Genomic DNA, 11,619 nt, shown 5'->3' on the forward strand with positions numbered 1-11,619 from the left:
TCGTAAGAGGCGATTAACAGGATCAGATGGTAGATCGATGCCCGTGATGTTGATCACTGGATTGTCTGGCAAAAGACTCGATTATTTGCAGACAATACAACAGGAATATTGCCAAGTGCGGCATTAAAACAATAAACAACAAAACAAGTGGGTGCGGTTTTCAAATGGGATAACGACAATCCGAATAACACCCTGATAACTAATGGTGGAATGACATCCAAAGGACAACCGCAATCTACTAACAAAATGTTAGGTCAACATCAGGAGAGGCAGGTCATTTGCTTGTATTGTGTGACAATGCCCTCATGATTTTATATTGTATAGTGTCAGTGTCTGCCCTTAACCCTGAAAACCTGCAGGCCCTAAGGACCCAGAACCATCACAAGTTGTGGGTCCTCATCAGAACTTGTAGGCACTATATTTTAGCTACAATATAAGTAATTCCCCAGTAAATAAAAATGTAATAAACCAACAAACTGAGTTAAAAAAAAGATCATATATCAGTAATCTAAATTGCTTCCTCGAAAATGATAGTCGTTTCAGATTAATTTCTAAACGTATTAATACGTTCCTCAAATTGGACCGAGTTCGCCAATCTTTATGTGCTTAAAACTTTAAGGAGAATAGACACTCTTTATCACTGTGTCAAAAATATCTGTTACCGGACACCACAACCATAGGTATATTATTAAGTGCAAACACTAATAAGTGAACATTATGTTTAAAAAGCTGTTGACATCAGCGAGAATGTTTAACGGTTAACAAGGGTGTTAACGGTTCTCAACATCATTGTCACATTTTAGTGTTTTAGGTGTTGGGGACCTTTGCCACTTTGGCCATTTAAAGGATCATGATAGGACCTCTTACCCTATTTCTAAATATCATTCTGGTGTTCCCCGCCGTGATATTGCTGGAATATTGCAAAAACATCTTAACACTTAACCCAGTCAGTCCCAAATATCAAACGCCAAATACTGAAGGAGGTTCTCCTCGTATTCTTTCAATACATGTATTTCCACCTGAATTACGCACTCATAATATTGCAGTGTAATGAATGCGTGAGTATGGTTTTACGCAGCTTTAGCAAGATTCCAGCAATATCACGGCAAGGGACAAGTGAAAATGGCTTCACTATTGTACCCATTTTGGGAATAGAACCCGGTCTTCGGCTTGACGAGCGACCGCTTTAACCACTGGGCTACCCCACCACCCCCTGAGTGTAATAATATAAGTTGCATGTTCCGTCTCATTAAGTATATGAAGGAGGGTATTCTTTTGAGAAGAACATGACATACAATGCAACGAGCGAGTGAGTGAGATCTAACACCGCTTGGAACAACATTCCTACTCTATAACAGCGAGCGAGCTAAAATGTGGGGGGGCCGCCCTGAAGTGTTGTAGGTATCAGACCAGACTCTCTGTGTGTGTGTGTGTGTGTGTGTGTGTGTGTGTGTGTGTGTGTGTGTGTGTGTGTGTGTGTGTGTGTGTGTGTGTGTGTGTGTGTGTGTGTGTGTGTGGTTTGGGACTTTTTGGAGTATTTTGTGTGTATGTGTGTATGTGTGTGTGTGTGTGTATGTATGTATGTATGTATGTATGTATGTATGTATGTATGTATGTATGTATGTATGTATGTATGTATGTATGTATGTATGTATGTGTGTATGTATATATATACACATATAGACACATGCCTGAAAAATGTGTGTGCGCACGCACGCACACGCACACGCACGCATCAGCACGCACACACACGCACACAATTCTACGTATCTGTTCGTGAGCACTCACAAGTGCATGTGTGTACATGTGCTTGAATGAAAGTGGTCTCCCTTGGGACAAACTTTTCCATTCTCGTTTCAGGTCTGAAATCTGTCCCCGACAGTCTCCGTCTACCGCCAGTATTTCATTGTGGACATTACCATGGAAACCTGTAAACAAGAAGCGTGAAATCAATAACATAAACAGATAAGTAGGTGCACTGTTCAGGATTGAATGTGCTAATGATTCGGTTTTTCGATGCTATATCTTTCATGGATCGATTATGTTTCAGCTATATCACGTGTGTTAGCTTAATGTGTGGACAAATCTTGTTGATGAAAGAGCTGCATCGCTGATGGATAAATACATTATATATGGACAAAATACTGCACGGTACTACTGCAAAGACGTACCAGACTACCTGGCGATGAAGGGCGACAACTCAATACTCTGACTGTAGCGTAGACTTTCACCTTCTTAGTTTCTGAATATAATTTGTACTATTTTGACATAAACATTTTAAATTTAATTTTTAAATTGAAAAGGACCGCTAGTGAGATGGGAACCTGAGGAAAACTAGACATGCTTCACTAAGGGCTTTAGAATTGCAGAAAAGGGCTTGGGGGAGATAATGCTGTTCAGGGACTGAGAGACAGACTTCAGCCGTACTGCTACAGTATCTCCTATACTACAGCTTGTTCAGCTTGACCTGGGGCGGTGGAGTAGCCTAGTGGTTAAAGCGTTGGCTCCGTCGTTAACTGCATACCCGGGGTTCGAATCCCGACATGGGCACAATGTGTGAAGCCCATTTCTGCGCCCCGCCGTGATGTTGCTGGAGTATTGCTAAAAGCGGCGTAAAACCAAACCTCACTCAGTCAGTCAGCTTGACCTGATGAATTGCATCACCGTGCGTCACAACTGGTTGGTCTATTATTGTGAAGGGGTGCACCTGTGTCAGATGATTGCGTAAACGAGTGGACTGATTGTTGTGAGTAATACGTAACTGAACGAAGCATACTGATTTTTTTTACGTATTGCTAGACCACAAGCCATAATTTACATCATTTGATGGGAGGTCAAACTACCTTGTAGTTTAGTAAAAGACGAAATATGTAATATGTATTTGAATTTTTGTGTGTAGACTAAGGGGTTGGTTTCATAAGTACCGGTAGTATTGTCTGGTGTTGCGAAAAGAATCAAATATTTGTTCATGACATTTAATTCATAGCTAAGAATCGTCATATTTTAACCATAAATTAAGCATGACTAAAAGATTCCTTAAAAATTATGAAAAAATATGTCTCTACAATATATATGCTGCTTCTGGTAATTCCAAACACTCTTTTAATAATATGATGATAGTATTTTATGTGAGTAATGATCCACATGTGAACCAGTGTGCAATCCTATCTAAAGATACAATCAAACTAAATCTTGCTGCAATATTTACATTTTGTGCATAATTCATTCGATGCTCAAATTTATTTATGAATGACATCCGTAACCTGTATTCACGTTTGTTACCAGTAGCATATGTTGTTTTTGTTGTTTAATCAATGTTGTTAAAACCAATACTATATCTCCAAATATATCTAAATATATACCAGGTTATTTTTGTATGCAGGTATAATTAGAATACATTGAATAAAGGACAGATGTCGCCATGTGTTGTCCGCTATTTTCTGTATCTAGAGTTCGATTCCCCACATGGGTGCAATGTGTGAAGCCCATTTCTGGTGCCCCCCGCTGTGATATTGCTGGAATATTGCTAAAAGCGGCGTAAAACCATACTCACTCACTCACTCACTGTATCTAGAGAAGTGAGTGAGTGACTGGTTAATCTTTTTTTCCTTAATAATAACGATACATAGCATTTCACATTTCATCAAAGATAATACATACGATACAATGCATGTTACAGTTGATCAATTTTTGAAGCCATTATTAATATTGGTTAATCACCACACAATGGTGATGATTTCCGATCGAGTGTTCTGTTGTCTATGGAAAATGTTGTTCTTCACACTGCTGCCCTACAAGGTCACACTGACAATGTGAAGCCCATTTGTAGTGTCCCCGCAGTGATGTTGCTGGAATATTGCTAAAACGGCGTAAAACCACACTCACTCACTCACTCACTCATGCAGACAATGACTTTGTCTATCCAACAGACCCGTAAAGATCCGGGTAAGAATTGGTCTCAGCCACCCATGCTTGTCAAGTAAGAGGCCACTAAGAGATCAGGTTCACTGACTTGGTTGACATGTCATCGAATCTCAATTGTGTAGACTGATGCTTATGCTGTTGATCACTGGATTGCTGTTCCAGACTTGATTATTTTCAGACCCCTGCCTTACAGATTCAATATTGCAGAGTGCGGCGTTCAACAGCAAACGAATAAACTATGGTCAGGTGAGGTGAAATTGGGTTTAACGTCGTGCTTGAGAATATTTCGCTCATATGACGACGCGCATGCGTGTGTATGTGTATGTGCAGCTGCTTGTACTAGCCCAGACTTAAGCTGGTTTTATAGTGCTAGCCCACTGAGATACCACGCCGCAGTGAAGCATGAATAACCCACTCAGACACATTAAACTGACTCCGAGCCGACCAGTCCTTGTACCCATTAATGCCGTGCGCCAGACAGGGACCAACAAGTACCATATTTTAACGTCTTTCGGTATGACGCGGTCGAGGATCGAACCCGCTACCTTCCGCTCTCCGGGCGGACGCTCTAACCACTACACCACGGAGGCGGTTAATAAACTATGGGTGTCATGGGACCTTATTTCATCATGTGTATTTCTAACTGGATGAAAGCAGTATATAGCACATCTACTTTGGTTATAATACACACACTACTTCCATTGTGGGATTCAATTAGTGGCAAGTATACCTGAGTATAGGTATATAACCCTGTATTTCTGAGAACCCTTGCGTCAACGTAGGTATTGAGTGTACAAGTGTACTAGTAAATTAGACAGGTGTTTCACACAGAACTTCATTAGCTTAGCCAACTGTAGTATTGAAAGAAAAAGGATGAAAACATTTTCTTGGCATCCAGATTACTGCATCCGGCAGTAACAGCCCTGGACAGGGCTCGGCATCCGGTGTACCTGAACAGGGCTCGACATCCGGTGTACCTGAACAGGGCTCGACATACGGTGTACCTGAACAGGGCTCGACATCCGGTGTACCTGAACAGGGTACGACATACGGTGTACCTGAACAGGGCTCGACATACGGTGTACCTGAACAGGGCTCGACATCCGGTGTACCTGAACAGGGTACGACATACGGTGTACCTGAACAGGGCACGACATACGGTGTACCTGAACAGGGCACGACATACGGTGTACCTGAACAGGGCTCGGCATACGGTGTATCGATACACTCAATTGGGACACGATGGCTTGTGTCAACCAAGTAAGCGAGCCTGACCACCCGATCCCATTAGTCACCTCTTATGACAAGCATGGGTTGCTGAAGACCAATTCTAAACCGGATCTTCACGGGTTCTTGCATATATGATACAGTTAAGAAATGTAATACTGTGTAATATCTGGGGCGGTGGGGTAGCCTAGTGGTTAAGGCTTCGCTTGTCACGCCGAGGACCCGTGTTCGATTCCCCGCATGGGTACAATGTGTGAAGCCCATTTCTGGTGTCCCCCGCTGTGATATTGCTGGAATATTGCTAAAAGCGGCGTAAAACTAAACTCACTCACTCACTTTATGGATCCCGGCGCGGTACAATGTCTATGCATGCAGTGCGTCAACTGCCCTTTGCGCATGTTGACAGGGTGATTGATGTGAAATGCGCACCGACATGCCCTGAAATGGCTCAGGGTTCTTTGTAAACGAATGGCCCATCCCTCAAACCCAGGACACGACATGTCATGATTTGTTGTTTTTTTAAATTGGTTTCCTTGAGGTTTTGATAAATTTTAGTAGGTTTAAAGAATGTAAGACACATCAGCTGTCACCCACAGTCCCCGCGGCAGCTGCACATAGCGTGAGGGGACAGGTGAGGTAAAAAGGTAAATTGATATATTCCTTGCTGAATAATCTTCAAGCACGGTGTGGGCTGAGAATCGTAGGACGACCTTCTCATCTGCAGTCGGATGTATTGGCTACATTAACTACACAGTCCCCGTTAACTACACTGCCTACATTACTTAAAGCGCATACACTGCCTACATTGCTTAAAGCGCATACACTGCCCCCATTAACTACACTGCCTACATTGCTTAAATATCCGTGAAGGTCCAGGTTAGAATATTGATCTTCACAAACCCATACTTGTCGTATGAAGTGACTAACGGGATCGGGTTGTCAGGCTCGCTGACTTGGTTGACAGATGTCATTTGGTCTTAATAGCGCAGATCGATGCTCACTGGGTTGTCTGTTCCAGACTCGATTATTTACAGCTGGAATATTGCTGAGTGCTTCGTCAAACTAAACTCACTCACATTGCTTAAAGCGCCTATAGAGCCTATATTGCTTAAAGTACCTGCACTGCCTATGCATTCCCTACACTGCCTGCATCCCTACATTGCCTACACTGCCTGCATCCCTACATTTGCCTACACTGCCTGCATCCCTACATTGCCTACACTGTATGCATCCCTACATTGCCTACACTGCCTGCATCCCTACATTGCCTACACTGTCTGAATCCCTACATCGCCTACACTGTCTGCATCCCTACATCGCCCACACTGCCTGCATCCCTACATTGCCTACACTGTCTGCATTCCTACATTGTCTACACTGCCTGCATCCCTACATTGCCTACACTGTCTGCATCCCTACATCGCCTACACTGTCTGCATCCCTACATTGCCTACACTGTCTGCATCCCTACATTGCCTACACTGTCTGCATCCCTACATCGCCTACACTGCCTGCATCCCTACATTGCCTACACTGCCTGCATCCCTACATCGCCTACACTGTCTGCATCCCTACATCGCTTACACTGTCTGCATCCCTACATCGCCTACACTGTCTGCATCCCTACATTGCCTACACTGTCTGCATCCCTACATTGCCCACACTGTCTGCATCCCAACATTGCCTACACTGCCTGCATCCCTACACTGTCTGCATCCCTACATTGCCTACACTGTCTGCATCCCTACATTGCCTACACTGTCTGCATCCCTACATTGCCTACACTGTCTGCATCCCTACATTGCCTACACTGCCTGCATCCCTATATCGCCTACACTGTCTGCATCCCTACATTGCCTACACTGTCTGCATCCCTACATTGCCTACACTGTCTGCATCCCTACATTGCCCACACTGTCTGCATCCCAACATTGCCTACACTGCCTGCATCCCTACATTGCCTACACTGCCTGCATCCCTATATCGCCTACACTGTCTGCATCCCTACATTGCCTACACTGTCTGCATCCCTACATTGCCTACACTGTCTGCATCCCTACATTGCCTACACTGTCTGCATCCCTACATTGCCTACACTGTCTGCATCCCTATATCGCCTACACTGTCTGCATCCCTACATTGCCTACACTGTCTGCATCCCTACATTGCCTACACTGTCTGCATCCCTACATTGCCTACACTGTCTGCATCACTACACTGCCTGCATCCCTACATTGCCTACACTACCTGCATCCATACAGTGCCTACACTGTCTACATCCCTACACTGCCTGCATCCCTACATTGCCTACACTGCCTGCATCCCTACATCGCCTACACTGCCTTCATCCCTACATTGCCTACACTGCCTGCATCCCTACATTGCCTACACTGCCTGCATCCCTACATTGCCTACACTGTCTGCATCCCTACATTGCCTACACTGCCTGCATTGTATTGCCTACATGATCTAAGAGGTGTACTCCATCAGCAAGCTGACAAGGTTGGGACGTCACTGTACCAAGAGTGAGTGAGTGAGAGTGAGATTTTGCGCCGTTTATAGCTATATTCCAGCAATATACCAACGGGGACAGAGAAATGGATTTCAGTCGCGTAGCAAACCAACTTTTTCGTGTAAGCCCGATAGGTTATAAAGCTTTATATTTAGATAGTATTGAAGGTTTGCCCAACCTTTTAGCAATGATCGTGTGTAAGCTCGGGCTTTTTTTATTATGGTAGCTACGCCCCTGCCTATATGGGGAATCGAACCCGGGTGTTTGGTATGATGCGCAACTACTAGGCTATCACCGTCTTTCAGTTAAAGAAAATTGACTGAACTAAATTGAATTGCAGCTGCAAACTGGAAAACGCATTGGTGCGTGCGTGCGTGCGTTGTTTTAATGTATTGTTAGTTCGTCACTCGCACAGCCTCAGATCTAAACCACCCCGATCTCTACACTTTCAAAAACATCAACAACAACATGGTATCTATCTACATATAGTATGACCAGAAATTATTGAGAATTTTAGGAATATGTTTAATTGTATTTCTAGTATAAACAACCTTGACCAGCTATCAAGTGCTTGGTTTCATTCAAGAGAGACAACTCCGTTAATCCTGTTTCATTAGTTGTGAAGAGTTATCTCCCTTTGTTTACTTGCTAGCAGACGACATTTTCAGTGATCCTCAGTATGGATGATTTAGAGAAGAGGAAGTTGATTTTAGAGTATTATAATAAGGACATCAGATCAACTGAAGTGATTTCAAGTAGAACAGGCATCCCTCTGTCCACTGTTTATCGAGTTTTGAAAAATATTGCAAATGGATATGGTATTGAGCACCAGGGAGGCGCAGGTATTCTTGTTTCTAAAAACAAACAAAGAAGTGTAAAAACCTTAAAGGTCACATGCAACCAAAAAATCAAACATAATTAAAACACAATTATCACTTATTCATGACATATAATATACATTGCTGGTAATGAAAAAACATATAAACAAAATTATAAGCGTACAATCGCAAATCAAAAGTGCAAAATTGTGTACTTCGGTTTACTTCCCAAGAAACGAAGCAGCCGGGATACCGAACCCAGTCAGAGCGGGTGGGTGTGCACTCAAGTGTAACGGCTGGTTCATTAGCAGATGACGCCTTCACGGCTCATTGTGTGTGTATATATAGAGATGTTGGGTTTTGTAAATACAGGCTCATTTTTTGTGTATAACATTTTGCAATCAACAGACATCATAACACGTCATGTGTTCAAGTATCACACCTGCCTGTCTGTGTAATTACATAATGTGACAGAGACCGAACTCGGGCCATAAATCAATGCATTTTGTTTATGGTGTATAGCCTGATTGGTGTTAAGTTCAAATTGCATGTGGTCAGTGATAGCAGCTGTGTATTGAATATTGTTAGACAGGCAGGCAGACACACAGGTGTCAATAAAACAAGACATTGAGTTTTGTCTGTGACAACGACATATCTATATCACAGTTAGAAATTCTGTCAACGCTAAATAATGACATTGCTTTTAAGTATCGAACTGAGAAAGTGACTCGGTAAGAAGAACGTGTGGTGAAATAGACAAATGAAATTATATAAACAGTTAATTTACTGTCATAACATATAAAAAGCTCGCGCCTGTGAGATATCAACAAAACATTAGAAAAATAGCTCACGCCAAAGCCTTCACCGAGTATTCACCCGACAACCCGCTTCCAAGCTGCGCGAACCTATTTCACTGCGCATGTGCTATGAGCGCAGCGCAGCTGTTGAAACCCGTTTTCCCCAGAAAAGTCTGGGGAAAATTAGTGAAACGTTTGAACTCCGATTTCGCGCGTTTTTTTTCATCGCGTTATTTTTTAACTTTATAAGTTGAATTTGCATTTTTGACGATTTGTTTCGGTAAGTCCATACCGAAAGGTATCAGAATCTGCAAAGTTGTGTTTTACGTTGCATATGACCTTTAAGGCTGCGTATGATTGATAGAGGAACTGTGGCTGTCTGTATGGAGACAATTAAAACTGAGCTGCATGCAATGGGTTGGCAGAAAAGTCGAGGAATTCCATCACCGATCATGAAACATGAATAAAAGGAGCGAAGGTTGAATTGGTGCTTACAGCATAGAAATTTTAATGTGCTTTTCTCAGATGAAAGTTCTGTGTGGCTGTTTCCTAATACACTGAAATTCTGGACCAAACAAACTGAAAACCTTTGTATCATCGCCCAAAGTACAGTCCGAAATTTAACGTGTGGGGTGGCATATCTGTGTTAGGGGCAACGCCCCTTTGTGTATTTGAAGGGAATATGAACAGTGAACATTTACATCGAAGGACATTTACTCCCATCTGCTCACGTGTTCTATAGAAATTTTTGGATTTTCCAGCAGGACAACGACCCAAAACATCGTTCAAAGCATTCACAGGCCTGGTTTCCGACCCAAACTATGACATTATTAGATTAGCCAAGCTATAGCCCTGATCTAAATCCAATAGAAAATGTTTGGGGACTTATGAAGGAAAATGTCAATAAGAAAAATCTGACAAATATTGCTGAAATGAAAGAAGAGGTGGTCCGATATTGGGACAGCATGGACCACGACTTTCTAACTTCTTTGATCAGTAGTATGCCCCGCCGCATTGAAGCCTGCATTGCTGCCCATGGTGACTTGACAAAATACTAACTGTTCACCTGTCTTTGAATCTGGAGTTATGTTCTGCTAATATTCACATTTAATACGTGAGTAATGAGTGAAAAAAATAAAAATATTACAATCTTTAACTTCTCAATAATTTCTGGTTGTACTGTGTATTATGGTTCCCTCAGTAGCATCGCGGGGCAGTGGAGTAGCCCAGCGGATAAAGCGTTCGCTCGTCTCGCCGAAGGCCCAGGCTCGATTTTCACATGGGTACAATATGTGATGCCCATTTCTGGTGTTCCCCACCGTGATACTGCTGGAATATTGCTAAAAGCGGCGTAAATCCCAACTCCCTCACTCAATCAATATTACTTACTAATGCAATCATGAAGATTCGGGTTATAACTGGTCTTCAGAAACCCATGCTTTTTGAAGGAATCAACGAACGGGATAAGGTGGCCAGGCTCGCTGACTTGGTTGATGCTTGCCATCGCTTCCTCACACTTGGTGCTCATGATGTCAATCACTGGTTCAGGTTTGATTGTTTGTTGTTTAACGCCGCACTCAGCAATATTCCAGCTATATGGCGGCGGTCTGTAAATAATCGAGTCTGGACCAGACTATCTAGTGATCAACAGCATGAGCATTGATCTACGCAATTGGGATACGATGACATGTGTCAACCAAGTCTGTGAGCCTGACCACCCGATCCGTTAGTCGCCTCTTACGACTTACGACAGCAGTCACTGGTTCAGGTTTCAACTCGACTATTTACTGACCTCTACACATAGTGGGTTGTTGCTGCGTGGCGTTAAACAACAAACAAATTATTAATGATTCATACCATCTAAACCCAAACATGTTTCATCATGCATATTTGCTGAACAGTCGTGGTGAACTGTAATAAACTGCCAATAAATATATGAATATTGATAACGACCGCCTTCCTCTATTGGTTTATGTACGATAAAGTCTTATCTGTTTGCTGAAACCCATGGGCTGACATCTGACGAAAACATAAATCTATCGATTTAAAGTTCCTCATAGTTTGTTATCATCTTGCTGAGGTGGTTATTAGCAAGCGTTGTAAACACTCGCTGTGGTATTAAGCGGCGATGTTATCGGCCCCGATCAATAACAAGCCAGTGTTAACAGCAAGAGGATTTCTTCACTTGGTCGGATATACGACCGACCCACAGGTGAGACAATAAAGGTAAGGCCTACTACTTCATTACGGCTCTACCTGCTGGCGTAGTCATTATCTACAACACATGTTGCCGATGTGAGGGCATTCAGATTTACTCGGCTTTTCCCGCCACGTTTTAGCA

Source organism: Haliotis rubra, unplaced genomic scaffold, assembly GCF_003918875.1.
Source record: "Haliotis rubra isolate DU_JTF1 unplaced genomic scaffold, ASM391887v1 Scf311, whole genome shotgun sequence".
Classification (NCBI taxonomy): Eukaryota; Metazoa; Mollusca; class Gastropoda; order Lepetellida; family Haliotidae; genus Haliotis; species Haliotis rubra.